Below are 16768 nucleotides of genomic sequence, written 5' to 3' on the forward strand. Positions count from 1 at the left end.
GGGAGGAACTCATGTAATATTTCCTGTCATATAGGGCAATAACTACGTTTCGTAATGCAAACTCTTATGACATGATGTACATAGCTACAAGAGAAGTGTGTTTATCAAACAGACAGATGTTTCGCGACCATAACCATGCTCTAACAACTTGACATAAAGAATATAAAACCAAAAAATTTTGATGTTGAAGCAGTATTGTTTATTTAGTTGCCTCTAATAACAGACGGCAGAACACAGGTTGCTGGTAAGCACGGAGGATTAGCCGGTACACTGTGCATCTTGTGTCTACACGCAAATGATCGTTCTCCACCCACACGCAAAGACAGATACTGAGCCGCGCTGCGGCTCATGTTGGTACTGTTTGTAGGTTTCCACCCTCTGTTGGAGGCCAGACGGTATCGTTTAGTTGGCAATGATTGCGGGTGTTTGCCTTCTTCACGTGTTGACTAGCGCCGCTTAGTTTCTCAAGCGTTGCCTGTTCGGTAGTGGCAGCAGCGGCGGTTATCGATATGTAGTAACTGTTGCCCTATCTTTGGGGCGACGTCGTTGTTCTTACGGGTCGTGTGAGTGTAGCAGATCGGTTGGGGACTCAGGAGGAGCCAGGTCCTCGCAGTGCGAGAACACGCTGGGACCGCTGGCGGCACGCATGGACTGCCAGATAGAAAGGCTGTGGTCACGAGGGTGCACGACCTCGTCGTAAACCGGATGCTGCAAACTTTAAGATGAGTGCATTCCAATCCTAGTAGAGAAACCTCCACCATTGTGGTATCTTGCGATTCTGTGACTTGGGTTCGTGTTGCCGCTCATAGTGTCGCCGAGGCGAAGAGCAGCGAGTGGAGTGTTTGGGAAAGGCGGATCTGACTAGCTTTCCTCGACTTCTTATTACTATTTACTGCGTTCAGCTTGTTACATTTGTTAAGTTCAACCAGCGGCAATTTTTATTGCCTGGTCGCCGCTAACGCCCCAGTTCAAAAAAATGGTTCAAATGGCTCTGAGCACTATGGGCCTTAACATCTGAGGTCATCAGTCCCCTAGCACTTAGAACTAGTTAAACCTAACCAACCTAAGGACATCACACACATCCATGCCCGAGGCAGGATTCGAACCTGCGACCGTAGCGGTCGCACGGTGCCAGACTGCAGCGCCTAGAACCGCTCGGTCACGACGGCAGTCCTAACGCCCCAGTTCTCTGTCCTTGAGGTTAGTGTATGTAACAGCAGTGTACGTTTCCTCGTCTTGCCGCTGCTGTCCGGTAAGGAGTGTTGTTTTCACAGCTTCCTTGATTGTGGACCGGTAGGTGTTTCTTCTACTCTGGTGGTAGTGATTCCTTCCTCGTTCCGGGCGCGCTAAGCACAGTATCCTGGGGACGTAGTGCAGACTGCCAATTCCGGCTTTGGCATATTGTTCCATCGCTGCATTTGGTTTATCGGACGTCAGGCAGCTTCTGCAAGGTTATCATTAGTCATTTGTTAGACTGCCACTAGTCTGAGTTACCAACTTGTGAGATGAATGCAACTCTTCGCTGCCATTATCATCGCTCGCGAAAGTGTTTGTTGCCGGACCTTCTCAGAGGTCGATTCCTGGAGCCACCGTCTGTGGCCCCTTGGTTCTTGTAAGACATGTGTGTTCTATAAGGAAGGCTGATCGCCAATAGTTCAGTGAACCGCTCCTTCAGTCCAAGCCTTCTGCGGGTATAATCTGCCTCAATGGCTCTGAGCACTATGGGACTCAACTGCTGAGGTCATTAGTCCCCTAGAACTTAGAACTAGTTAAACCTAACTAACCTAAGGACATCACAAACATCCATGCCCGAGGCAGGATTCGAACCTGCGACCGTAGCGGTCTTGCGGTTCCAGACTGCAGCGCCTTTAACCGCACGGCCACTTCGGCCGGCCTGCCTCAATACCCTTTAAGGAACTTATGTACTGGTCCTTGTGTTTTATTATTGTATTATTTATTACTTTGTATTGCCTGCATTGAAGGTTATATATGTCTAGTTAGTAGTTCTTGTCGCCTTCTGGAACTAATCTAGCAGTGTAGTGTTCAGTGGATGTTAATGGTTGTGTTACAAAGTTTAAGATCATCTTATTTCAACATTTGGTGATCAATTGCTTGTTTTTTAATTAATCTTTGCCATTGTATTTGCTGTTTTACAGCAGGTTTTTAAATTTTTAATATTATTGCCGTTCCTGGCGTGTAAGGCCTTCAGCCGTGATTGTGGTCATTTGCCTTAAAATTCTAATTCGTATTTGTATTTACGCCGTAAGCCTTGAAAACTTTATTTATTGACATTCCTGGCGACTGATGCCTTCTGCTGTGTTTGTGGCTACTTGCCTTTAATATTACAATAGCTATAATTTGTAAGTTGCAGAGAGTTTTAAACAATTCTTAATTTATTGCCACTTCTGGCGTGTAGGGCATTCTGCCCAGATCTCAGTGGCTTGCTTTTAAAACATTATCTGTTGCATCTGAATTTAATGGTATTTTGCTAAATTGTAAACGCTATTGCTTACAATTGTTTATTCCTTCATTAATAACGTGTGGCATTTTATTTATTGTTGAGTTCGGAATTACTGGTTTAAAATATATTGTGTGTAACTGTGAGAGTCAGCCGATAGTAACTGAATACGGCCCCGTCCACAATCGTAACCGAATCCTGCCTTCCCGTGACTAACAGGTTTCAGATACAAAAAATGTTATTCGGGCATACTTTCACTGTACTGTGGCGCGAGGGGCAAGTGATCTGCGGTGCCTCGTTACAGAAAAATAGTGTAGTTATGTTTTAACTGGGATTTTTATCCCAGTTACTTTTGTTTCTGTGAAACTATCTTCGCAGCAATGAAAAATCTTGTAGCATGCAACACAGAGTAATGGAACAACATTACGAGGAAACACGTACACATGCATCACCTTGTGATTAATCTGTTCTTTCAGTGTACATTACCGCTAGCAACAAATGTACACCTGTTCTATTGCAAGTATCGTTCAAAATGTCGACCACCGTGACCACGACAGAGTGAGTATACGGCTACGCTGCACTGATAGTCATACACGCTCGAGAACACCAGCAGTTTGGTGTACGGCTTCCGTGTCTACGAAAATCCTGGCAACCAGGCCCACGCGTGTACCGGCCGAAATCTCGTAAAATAGGCCCTTCACACTGCCACACAAGAATAGGTCCATTTGTGTCATGTCTGGAGACCAACCTGGCAATGAAACAGGACCACCACGACCGATCCACTGCTGTCCACACGAAATGCAATTACTGTGTACTGAACCACCGAACACCACGGGTCTCCCCTACCAAAGTGCTCAGGAAACATCCTTGTACAGCATCCGACTTTTTTTAGTGCAGTTTGCGTTCGCACTGTTAGAAATCTATTCTCCGTTTCTGAATATGTTGAGAGGCACCCACATGCCTTGCTCATACTGTAGCAGCAAGCAGTCAGGGCTGCAAGATGATTGCTCTGCCAAGCGAGTGGATTCAATTTTTATTTTTCAAGTAACATGAACTCTAGCACTCACAATTAAGTTAAAAGTTATTCTCCTGTTTGGATATTACGCAACGGAATCGCCCATCTGACTATTAGTAATATACACAACTGTTCACTGCGCACTGGCAATACCACATTTTCTTTCTTACCCAACGGCTTTGATCAACACGTGGCTATCGCACTGAATTTGAATGGCGCACACATTATAAATTCTGGGTATCTCGACAACGTACTATTCGAAGGAAAAGGCCACCATTCTTTTTACTTTTCACTATCTTATTTATTCCGATAAATTCTATAACCTAAACACACAAATTCTGTAACCTACAACAATAACACATGGGCATGGCTTTACATTGGTGGTTCTCTATATTATGATCTCGTAATTATTTAACGCTACAGTGCACTTTATGGATAGGATGGTGGATATTTTTCTATATCTCACACTTCGACTCTCACACCCATCATCACGAAAATTTCCTCCAGACCGAGCGGTACAAAAAGGAACATGCATATCCCACTGCCTCTGAACCTATCTTGCTACTCTCCCATGCAAACCACACGTACTCAAATTACATGAAATACACCACACTGGCAACATGGAATACAACACAAGGAATAGTCACAACGTTATAATTACATCTCCTTCAGCTTTCCCACTTCAATTACTATTCATCCCAGTTTCACACGACACTGCTCCACTTCGTAGCTTTTCTTTCCTACTATGAACTCTGGAGGATATATGCACGTCTTTCTGTGCAATGCAAGCCAAGTGGCGTTGCTGGATAGACGGCTGACTCACCTTGCTTCACTCTCAGAGTATTAAGAACATATTCATCACACACGTGAGTCCTCAACTGATACCATGGACGAGTACTTCTCTTTATCCTTTGTCTCATACACAGATTGAGACTCACACAGTACTCACCACGTGGAAGCACTCGTCTCTAATTTCTTGAATATTTCCAACTTATAGTACATGCGCTAGTAATTCAGCTTAACTTAAGCACTCGGAAGTATTTCAACTTATTGCTACACGTGGTTTCATTGTGACCGTTGGTCACTTCCGAAGATTACTACGATCCCATTAATATTACCTGCCTGACATTTAATTCTCGCCGGCCGCGGTGGCCGTGCGGTTCTGGTGCTGCAGTCAGGAACCGCGAGGCTGCTACGGTCGCAGGTTCGAATCCTGCCTCGGGCATGGGTGTGTGTGATGTCCTTAGGTTAGTTAGGTTTAAGTAGTTCTAAGTTCTAGGGGACTTATGACCTAAGATGTAGAGTCCCATAGTGCTCAGAGCCATTTGAACCATTTAATTCTCCCCACCAAAGTTCCTGAAATAGAGAAATTACTATTCCAAACTACTCTTAAGTATTTCACATGCATACCATTTTCTCCACTCTGTTGTCTTTACGGAGCACACCAAAGACAGGTCTTACCAACACAAGATCCAGTGCCAGAGAGTTGAAACATGGCCTTTCTTCAGGTCCTCTCGCACCTCTGCCGAAGTGGGGGAGCACCTTGCTACCGTATTCGTTAGCCACATTTCAGGCGCTCAAAGCTCAGGTAAATTTCACCTCTTTGGTTCCACCAAAGGTGACCAAAGGATCGTCTCAAAGATGATCATATATTCACATTCACTATCTGCGGTTAGCAGACGACCATACATTCATTCATTTCACAGATCTCACCAAACTGGATGTAGGGATTTATTGTGTGGGAGTGCACATGTGATCAATTAAATAAATAAATTGTCCTTCTTTCCCACACTTGTACCCTGCTTCGCTGTATTAATTGAAATTGAGTTATTATTAGAAAAAATATGTTGTACTGACAAGAATGACGAAGAATGTTGTACCTATTTTCAATGTCGGGCGGTACTGTACCCTTTCAATGTATGCTTCTACACTCCTGGAAATTGAAATAAGAACACCGTGAATTCATTGTCCCAGGAAGGGGAAACTTTATTGACACATTCCTGGGGTCAGATACATCACATGATCACACTGACAGAACCACAGGCACATAGACACAGGCAACAGAGCATGCACAATGTCGGCACTAGTACAGTGTATATCCACCTTTCGCAGCAATGCAGGCTGCTATTCTCCCATGGAGACGATCGTAGAGATGCTGGATGTAGTCCTGTGGAACGGCTTGCCATGCCATTTCCACCTGGCGCCTCAGTTGGACCAGCGTTCGTGCTGGACGTGCAGACCGCGTGAGACGACGCTTCATCCAGTCCCAAACATGCTCAATGGGGGACAGATCCGGAGATCTTGCTGGCCAGGGTAGTTGACTTACACCTTCTAGAGCACGTTGGGTGGCACGAGATACATGCGGACGTGCATGTCCTGTTGGAACAGCAAGTTCCCTTGCCGGTCTAGGAATGGTAGAACGATGGGTTCGATGACGGTTTGGATGTACCGTGCACTATTCAGTGTCCCCTCGACGATCACCAGTGGTGTACGGCCAGTGTAGGAGATCGCTCCCCACACCATGATGCCGGGTGTTGGCCCTGTGTGCCTCGGTCGTATGCAGTCCTGATTGTGGCGCTCACCTGCACGGCGCCAAACACGCATACAACCATCATTGGCACCAAGGCAGAAGCGACTCTCATCGCTGAAGACGACACGTCTCCATTCGTCCCTCCATTCACGCCTGTCGCGATACCACTGGAGGCGGGCTGCACGATGTTGGGGCGTGAGCGGAAGACGGCCTAACGGTGTGCGGGACCGTAGCCCAGCTTCATGGAGACGGTTGCGAATGGTCCTCGCCGATACCCCAGGAGCAACAGTGTCCCTAATTTGCTGGGAAGTGGCGGTGCGGTCCCCTACGGCACTGCGTAGGATCCTACGGTCTTGGGGTGCATCCGTGCGTCGCTGCGGTCCGGTCCCAGGTCGACGGGCACGTGCACCTTCCGCCGACCACTGGCGACAACATCGATGTACTGTGGAGACCTCACGCCCCACGTGTTGAGCGATTCGGCGGTACGTCCACCCGGCCTCCCGCATGCCCACTATACGCCCTCGCTCAAAGTCCGTCAACTGCACATACGGTTCACGTCTACGCTGTCGCGGCATGCTACCAGTGTTAAAGACTGCGATGGAGCTCCGTATGCCACGGCAAACTGGCTGACAGTGACGGCGGCGGTGCACAAATGCTGCGCAGCTATCGCCATTCGACGGCCAACACCGCGGTTCCTGGTGTGTCCGCCTGGCCGTGCGTGTGATCATTGCTTGTACAGCCCTCTCGCAGTGTCCGGAGCAAGTATGGTGGGTCTGACACACCGGTGTCAATGTGTTCTTTTTTCCGTTTCCAGGAGTGTATAACAGCATTAGTAAGGGTAGAACAAAGCGTAGAATTAGCAAGAGATCAACTTTCGTCTTTAGGAGAAATGTGTAGAAGTGCCTACCCACACTGATCATATAAAACATTACGAGCACTGCACATCGCAAGATACGATGCTACCTGGAGGCCTTTCGAGGCCATGATGCGGTAAGGGTTGTAAACAATCTTCTGTCAGATTAATGTGACCACCCGCCAAACGCCAGGATAAACACATTTTGCAGCACCGACTACTGCTTAGGCGTCAGAAGCAGTGTCAATGCGTTTCTGTAAGGTACCAACCCATGCGGACTCTAGTACCGACGCCACCGCCTCTTCGTTTCTCGGTTGAGGATCGATCCATGGCGCGCAAAGCCTGCTCGAGGCGGTCCCAGATATTCGAGACTAGGTTTGAATACGGTGATGTTGGTGGCTAGGGGAGTACGGTAAACGCATCCTGGTGGTCCACGAACCACGCACATACGCTTCGAGCTGTGTGACAGGTTACATTTTGCTGGTAGATCCTTTGTGTGAAGGAAAACAAACTGCATTAAGGGGCGAGTATGGTCCCCGAGGGCAGATGCATACTTTTTTTGGTCCATTGCTGTGTGTGTGAATTGCTAAGGGACCAAAACGCTGAGGTCACTGGACTTGCTTGAAGTGGTTGCGTTTTTCGCTAGCATAACTGTCGAGACACAACGCACGTCTGTAGAGCGTTACTAGAAGTATTTATTTCCACAATTCATTCTTTATACATTTCTTATGGAAACAAAGCTGGTGCTAGTGTTCCAATAACAATAATGGTAACGTTGGTCTGTCGCAGAATTTTGAAACACGTTTTGTGCTTTGTGGACACCGAAATTGTCCTGTGTGAGAATCAGCATGGGTTCCGAAGTCAACGACCTTGTGAAACCCAGCTCGCTCTGTTCTTTGACGAGAGCCAGAAAGCAATAGACACAGGCGCCCATGTAGATGTCGCGTTCCTTGACTTCCGTACGGCATTCAATAGAGTTCTGTACTGTCCACTGATCACCGAAATACTAGAGTACGGACTATCAACAGCAAGAAGTCTCCAGATGAAGAAGTGACTTTTGACGTACCCCAGGGAGTATTATAGCTCTCTCAGACAAGTTCGTAAGTTGCATGAGGCTTTTAGTGGCTGATGCAGTTGTACACATAGAAGTCGCAACGCTAGAGAATCGTAGCAAAATGCAGCAAGATGTACAGACGAACGACGCTTGGCGCAGAGAGGGGCAGCTGGCCCTCGACACAGACAAATGTAATGCAAGCGCTGCTGCTATGTCATTAAGTGAAGGTGATCTCGGTACATTCCTGATGCTGTGGGTCTCGGAATACTGTATTCCCTAACGATTTCAAAACGGAGTGTCCCACGCGTCTATTTCCAACTACCATTCCGCAAAAAAAGTCTGTCATGCCGCCATCAACATCGGAAACGTTTCCTCATGAATCAGCTGAGTACAAACGACGTTTTACCAATGCAGTGCCCGTTTATATCCTGCGTACGCTATACTACCGTCATCTGTATGTGTGTTCAGGGTGGTCCATTGATGGTGGCCGGGACAAATATCTCACGAAATAAGCGTCAAACGAAAAAACTACAAAGAATGAAACTTGTCTAGCTTTAAGGGGGAAACCAGATGGCGCTACGGTTGGCCCGCTAGATGGCGCTGCCATAGGTCAAACGGATATCTTCTGCGGTTTTTTTTTAATAGGAACCCCCATTTTTCATTACATATCCGTGTAGTACGTAAAAAAATATTAATATTTTAGTTGGACCACTTTTTTCGCTTTGTGATAGATGGTGCTGGAATAGTCACAAACACATGGCTCACCATTTTAGACGAACAGTTGGAAACAGGTAGGTTTTTAAAATTAAAATACAGAACGTAGGTACGTTTGAACATTTTATTTCGGTTGTTCCAATGTGATACATGTACCTTTGTTAACTCATCATTTCTGAGACGCATGCTGTTACAGCGTGATTACCTGTAAATACCACATTAATGCAATAAATGCTCAAAATGAGTCCGTCAACCTCAGTTCATTTGGCAATACGTGTAACGACATTCCTCTCAACACCGAGTAGTTCGCCGTCCGCAATGTTCACACTTGCATTAACAATGCGCTGACGCATGTTGTCAGGCATTGTCGGTAGATCACGATAGCAAATATCCTTCAACTTTACCCACAGAAGGAAATCCCAGACGTCAGATCCGGTGAACGTGCTTCGACGACCAATCCACCTGTCATGAAATATACTATTCAATACCGCTTCAACCGCACGCGACCTATGTGCCGGACATCCATCATGTTGGAAGTACATCGCCATTCTGTCGTGCAGTGAAACATCTTGTAGTAACATCGGTAGAACATTACGTAGGAAATCAGCATAATTGTACCATTTAGATTGCCATCGATAAAATGGGGGCCAGTTATCCTTCCTCCCATAATGCCGCACCATACATTAACCTGCCAAGGTCGTTGATGTTCCACTTCTAGCAGCCATCGTGGATTTTCCGTTGCCGAATAGTGCATATTATGCCGGTTTACGTTACCGCTGTTGGAGAATGATGCTTCGTCGCTAATTAGAACGCGTGCAAAAAAATCTGTCATTGTCCCGTAATTTCTCTTGTGCTGTACACGACGATCAAAGCCGTCGCGATGGAATTCCTGGTGCATAGAGATATGGTATGGGTGCAATCGATGTTGATGTAGCATTCTCAACACCGACGTTTTTGAGATTTCCGATTCTCGCGCAATTTGTCTGCTACTGATGTGCGGATTAGCCGCGACAGCAGCTTAAACACCTACATGGGCATCATCATTTGTTGCAGGTCGTGACTGACGTTTCAGATGTGGCTGAACACTTTCTGTTTCCTTAAATAACGTAACTATCCGGCGAACGGTCCGAACACTCGGATGATTCGTCCAAGATACCGAGCAGCATACATAACATACGCCCGTTGGGCATTTTGATGAGAATAGCCATACATCAACGCGATATCGACCTTTTCCGCAATTGGTAAACGGTCCATTTTAACACGGGTAATGTATCACGAAGCAAATACCGTCCGCACTGGCGGAATGTTACGTGATACCACATACGTTTGTGACTATTACAGCGCCATTTATCAGAATGCGAAAAAAGTGGTCCAACTAAAACACTCATATGTCTTTACGTACTACAGGGATATGTAATAAAAAATGGGGTTTCCTTTTTAAAAAACGCAGTAGATATCCGTTTGACCTATGGCAGCGCCATCTAGCGGGCCAACCATAGCGCCATCTGGTTTCTCCCTTCAAGCTAGACGAGCTTTGTTCTTTGTAGTTTTTGTCGTTCGATGCTTATTTCGTGAGATATTTGGCCCGATCACTGTCAATGGACCACCCTGTATATCGTTATCGTATGACTTAGTCATCTTGGCGTATAGTATTATGAAATTGGATGAAACTTCAGGAAAGGCTCTGTATATCCGATCGTTTCTCATGATAAGAAAAGGTGAGGAGGGGGGGAAAGAGATTTGAAAGAGGCAGCAAGGGTTGATTTGTCTATATTTTTAAACAACCAAAATACATGGTGTAGGAAGAAGAGGTGGAAGCGGAGCAGATGGAAGAGGAAGAAGGGAAAGAAGAGGGGGAAGAGGAAGCAGGGGGCACAGATGGGCACGACGTAATGGAAGTTTACGTACGGCCGTTCTCTCTACAGGTCAGGCGCAGACGTGTGGCTCGCTAGTGGTTTGCGCTGGAGCGCGGCTCCCGAATTAGAAACTGGGTTGTCTGCCGGCGGTGGAGCAGAATCCGGTCGTAGGCTGTAGCAGCCGCCCCTGCGAGCGCCGCGCCAGCACGCGTGGCTCCCAGTTAAGCCGAGTTGTAATTAGCACGTAATTATAGGATGGCGTGTTCGGGCCGCGCGGGCTCTTCTAACTCTGATTGGATGGAGTAGGGGGAGGGGGGGGGGGGGAGGTGCAGGGCGAGGCCAGGAGCCGCTGGATGTAGAGGGGCCAAGTGGCGGTCGGTCGATTAATTTCAAGAACAGTTACTGCCGGCCCAGTACAGGTCTGGCGTAAGGGCCAAGTTTCGAGTGAGCGCTACCTCGCCCCACTCCCGTTTCCTGTCGGAGAACGGAGGGGCGAGGCGCAGGTGTTTGCCACGTCACGTCTCCGAAGCAGTAAATTAGTTCTTTGCTGCCAACTAATGCTTCTTTACCCGATTATATCTTCTCTGCAAGGAGCGACACATGTCCTTGGCAACTGTAACACTGATTCTTCTAGGATGTTTGAAGAACATCATGATATCCGCCCAGAGGTACTCACAAAATTTCTTTATTGAACAACCAGTTTCGGTCCACGGAGCATCATCAGGTTCCTTTATGCAATTTTAAAGAACGTTAGACTGACACAGCCCTGTTAACTGACATAAATGTTAACGAAAACCAGGCGTAATAAAATATCACGTACTCACTCAAAAGCATTCACATCACTCGTAAATCAATGCCGTAACATAATGATGTCCAGGAAGTTGTCATTGTTCTGACACAGTAATACAAACTACATCGTCGGTCATAAAATGTTCCACACTGTTCTCTCCACCTACAGCCCACTGCACAGGTTTCGACTTTATATCGCCTACCATGACGCTGGTAAGTGCTCTTGTCAACCTGATGGTGGAGCGAAACTGTTCGTTCAAAAAAAAAAAAAAAAAGACAGCATCTGTTGGCGGAAAATCAAACAAATACGAGTCGCAGGTACTGTGCCAGGCTTTCAGCCGTGTATTAATATTGTCTGTTTATATTTAGTATATGCCCTTTAGCCGAACTTAATTAAAACTATTTAAAAAAAATTTCTTTTTAAAATTCAGTCTTGATGAAAATCTTTTTTTAAATTTTTTGATCGCTGTTCCAAAAATGTTTATTAAAACTATTTTAAGATTAGGCCTTCAGCAGCGTTTCATTTAAAATTCTTGTCGCTCTATATTTAGGGCTTCAGCCGCGTTTGTTTCAGAATCTTTGGCTTTAAGATGTAAATCTTTGCCTGTAAGGTTTCTCTTTAACTATCTGCAATTCTTCTAACTGCTTTCAGTCATGTTCTTTGAATGTTTACGTTAAGGTTGTCTTTAATTATTCTTGACCAATTCTTTGGGCCTTCAGCCGACAGGATATTTCAAGTTTTCTTAAGATGTTTGTCTGTTCTACTGTGTAAAAGCTTATTTTTAAAGCCTCTCTTTTATTGTGTAAAGAAAATTTTTTATTAGGCATTCAGCCGCAGAATTAACTTGAATTTTCCTTAATATGGGTTTCAGCCGGAATTTGAAAGTGCTTGGCTTTTAAGCAATTTCCTTAGCTGATCTCAAATGTTATTGTAATTTTGCTTAAGTAAAGCCTTTAGCCGTTACTCTAAATCCTGGTGTTTTAAAGGCAATCATTCAAAATTATTCTGGAGAACTTATTTGGGCCCTCAGCCGTGATTGATGTTTGTTGTTTTAAAGAGAAAACTGTGCATTGGTTTGAGCAATAAAGTTGTGTGTGTTCTTGTACAACTAACAGTAACTGACCTTGGCCCCTTTCCACAACCTGATCCGCTCTGTCTTGAGAAGCCAGATTCCATACACTATTTATGACATATTTCTGGAAACACTATCTACCTTAAAATACACGGAAACAATCACCAGGAGCAACTATGAGTGAACTACCACACGAAACTAATAGCTGTAAACGCAGCTGCCAGACGGATTAATAGCACGAGTCTTTAGCAAATGTAGCCCAGCCATGAAAGAGTTAACTTAGAAAGCACTTCTTCGACTGAGTTTTGGATATTGCACATTACTCTGGAACTCTTATCAGGTATATCTAATAGAAGACAAAGTGAAGAGGAAGAGGAGGAGATTAGTGCTTAACGCCTCTTCGACAACGAGGTCATTAGAGGCGTAGCGCAAGCTCGGAATAGGGAAGGATGGGGAGGGAAACCGGTCGTGCCCTTTTAAAGGAACCATCCTGGCATTCGCCCGAAGTGATTTATGGAAATCGCGGAAAATCTAAATCAGGATGGCCGGACGCGGGTTTGAACCGTCGTCCTTACGAATGCGACTCCAGTGTGCTAACCACTGCGCCACCTCGCTCGGTAGATAGAGAAGATCCAAAGAAGAGCGGCGCGTTTAGTCACTGGATGTTTAGTCGGCGCGAGAGCTTTACAGAGATGCACAACAAACTCCAGTGGCAGACGTTACAAGAGAGGCTGTGTGCGCTGTGGTTTATTGTCGAAATTCTGAGACGGGACTCTCCGAGAAGTCTGACAACATACTGCTTCCTCCCACATACATCACGCGAAATGACTACAAGGAGAAAATTCGATAAATTAGAGAAATTAGAGCTTTTACCTGTAATCACTCTTCCCACGCGCCAATCGCAAATTAAGCAGCGACGGGAGAAACAGTCGCTGACACCAAAAGTACCCTTTGTCACACACAGCCAGCTTCCGGAGTGTTAACGTAATGTAGGTTAATAAGTGGGTCGTAATTATAACGTGTTCCGTTTGACACACACACACACACACACACACACACACACACACACACACACACACACACACACACACACACACAGAGAGAGAGAGAGAGAGAGAGAGAGAGAGAGAGAGAGAGAGAGAGAGAGAGTCGATGTGAGTCCGGTACATGCTTCACACCAACTTACACTACTGGCCATTAAAATTGCTACACCACGAAGATGACTTGCTACAGACGCGAAATTTAACCGACAGGAAGAAGATGCTGTGATATGCAAATGATTAGCTTTTCAGAGCATTCACCCAAGGTTGGCACCGGTAACGACACCTACAGCGTGCTGACATGAGGGAAGTTTCCAACCGATTTCTCACACACCAACATCAGTTGACCGGCTTTGCCTGGTGAAACGTCGTTGTGATGCCTCCTGTAAGGAGGAGAAATGCGTATCATCACGCTTCCGACTTTGATAAAGGTCGGTTTGTAGCCTATTGCGATTGTGGTTTATTGTATCGCGACATTGCTGCTCGAGTCGGTCGAGATCCAATGACTGTTAGCAGAATATGGAATCGATGGGTTCAGGAGGTCTAATACGGAACGTCGTGCTGGATCCCAACGGCCTCGTATCACTAGCCGTCGAGATGACAGGCATCTTATCCGCATGGCTGTAAGGTATCGTGCAGCCACGTCTCGATTCCTGAGTCAACAGATAGGGACGTTTGCGAGACAACAACCATCTGCATGGACAGTTCGACGACGTTTGCAGAAGCACGGACTATCAGCTCAGAGACCATGGCTGCAGTTACCCTTGACGCTGCATCACAGACAGGAGCACCTGCGATGGTGTACTCAACGACGAACCTGGGTGCACGAATGGCAAAACGTCATTATTTCGGATGAATCCAGGTTCTGTTTACAGCATCATGATCGTCGCATCCGTGTTTGGCGACATCGCGGTGAACGCACATTGGAAGCGTGTATTCGTCATCGCCATACTGGCGTATCACCCGGCGTGATGGTATGGGGTGCAATTGGTTACACGTCTCGGTCACCTCTTGTTCGCATTGACGGCACTTTGAACAGTGGACGTTACATTCCAGACGTGTTTCGACCTGCGGCTCTACCCTTCATTCGATCCCTGCGAAACCCTACGTTTCAGCAGGATAATGCACCACCGCATGTTGCAGGTCCTGTACATGCCTTTCTCGACACAGAAAATGTTCGATTGCTGCCCTGGGCAGCATATTCTCCAGACCTCTCACCAAATGAAAACGTCTGGTCAGTGGTGGCCGAGCAACTGGCTCGTCACAATACGCCAGTCACTACTCTTGATGAACTGTGGTATCGTGTTGAAGCTGCATGGGCAGCTGTACCTGTACACGCCATCCAAGCTCTGTTTGACTCAACGCCCAGGCGTATCAAGGCCGTTATTACGGCCAGAGGTGGTTGTTCTGGGTACTGATTTCTCAGGATCTATACACCCAAATTGCGTGGAAATGTAATGGCATGTCAGTTCTAGTATAATATATTTGCCAATGAATACCCGTTTATCATCTGCATTTCTTCTTGGTGAAGCAATTTTAATGTCCAGTAGTGTATTACGGTGGCGGGTGCGTCGGTGGGCTTGTGGAGTGACGCTCCAACCGCAGCCTAGGAGGGGCAGGGAGAGGGCAGAAGCCTTCCTTATCGGGTGAAGACGGGAAGAGGGCGGAAGGGGAACCCCCTTTTGTGCGGCCGTGACGTGCGAATGACGTGACCGATACGACACGACACGGCCCGGCCCGGCCCAGGCCGGAGCGGCGCGGATCACAGCAGCTTCCGTACAGTAGGGGCTGCACGCAGCGTCTCTCGCAGCGAGCGAGTGAAACGAGCACGGAGGAAATGTGGCGTCCGGCGGAAATCGAGCGATTAAGTATGGTGCGAACGTGAAGATTAGTCTACACTGCAGCCTACGTGTCAGCCTGTTGCCTGAACCAGTTTGGCATTTACAACCCGCAAGCAAGTTACCACCATTCAAACTTAACCTAGACCTGGGGCGACGCTACATACCAGTCTGCCACCACAACTAAATCTACCGATCATCAACCAGATTCACCTGAAATCGACGGATTATGTATGGCACGAACGTAGACGTTGCGCTACGCTGCGGGTCAGTGTGTTACTACAAATTTTATTTGGTATTCACTTTCGTTGGCAGCAAGAATCTGATACTAAATTATCAACTTTCAACCTAACCTAGATTTCGGGCTAAGCTACATGTTACTCACTCCCCACAACCAAATCTACCGATTTCAGCCGAATTCAGAGAAAATCGACCAATTTTAATATGGTACGCTATATGTCTATCTGCTGCCAGAGCGCCGGCCCATGTGTCCGAGCAGTTCTAGGCGCTTCAGTCCGGAACCGCGCGACTGCTACGGTCTCAGATTCGAATCCTGCCTCGGGCATGGATGTGTGTGATGTCTTTAGGATAGTTAGGTTTAAGTAGTTCTAAGTTCTAGGGGACTGATGACCTCAGATGTTAAGCCCTATATTGCTCAGAGCCATTTGAACCATAATTTGTTCCACAGCCATCCTTTGGCCGTTACATTCACTGGCTTCGCGACAAGCGAATTATCACCTTTCAACCTAAGCTAGACCACGGGCTACGCTGCATTTCGGTCTGTCACCATAACCAAACTGACTGAATATAACCGAGGTCAGCTGAAATCGACTCATTAAATGCAGAGCGATCACAAAACATTGGGCTGGCCTGTAGACCGGCCTGTTATTTGAATCTCTATTTGACATTCACGTTCGTTTGCTCCGTCAGCCCACAAACAAATTATAACGGTTCAGCCCAACCTCGAGCAACAAAACAGATCAGTCTGTCACCACAACCAAACTGACCGATTTCATCCGAATTCAAAGGAAATGGACCGATAAAATATGGCATGAACATTAACATGAGGCTACGCTACGTTTCCGTCTGTTATTGCAACCTCTATGTAGCAACTCTCCTGTCATCTTTCAAGATAACCTAGACCTCGGGGTATGCTACAGGTCATTCTGTCACCACAGGCAAACCGATCAAATATGGCGCAAATGTAAACATCATGCTACGCTACAGGTCGATCTGTTGACACAACTCGTTTGGCATTCACATTTCCAGGATTCGCGAACCCATGATCATGGTGCCACCTTTCAACCTAACCTAGACAACGCGTTTCATTCCATATCAGTCAGCTACCACACCGAAGTCTAAAGATTTCAGCCGAAATCGGTCGATTAAATATGACACGAGCGTGAACATTAGGTTCCGCTACAGTTCAGTCAGTTAGCACAACATTTATTTGGAATTCACATTCGTCGGCTTCGTCAACCCACGTCCAAATTATAACCTTAACAACCTACCCTAAGACTTCATGCGCTTCAGTTTGGAACCGCGGAA

The sequence above is a fragment of the Schistocerca americana genome, chromosome 10 (genome assembly GCF_021461395.2).
Source record: "Schistocerca americana isolate TAMUIC-IGC-003095 chromosome 10, iqSchAmer2.1, whole genome shotgun sequence".
NCBI lineage: Eukaryota > Metazoa > Arthropoda > Insecta > Orthoptera > Acrididae > Schistocerca > Schistocerca americana.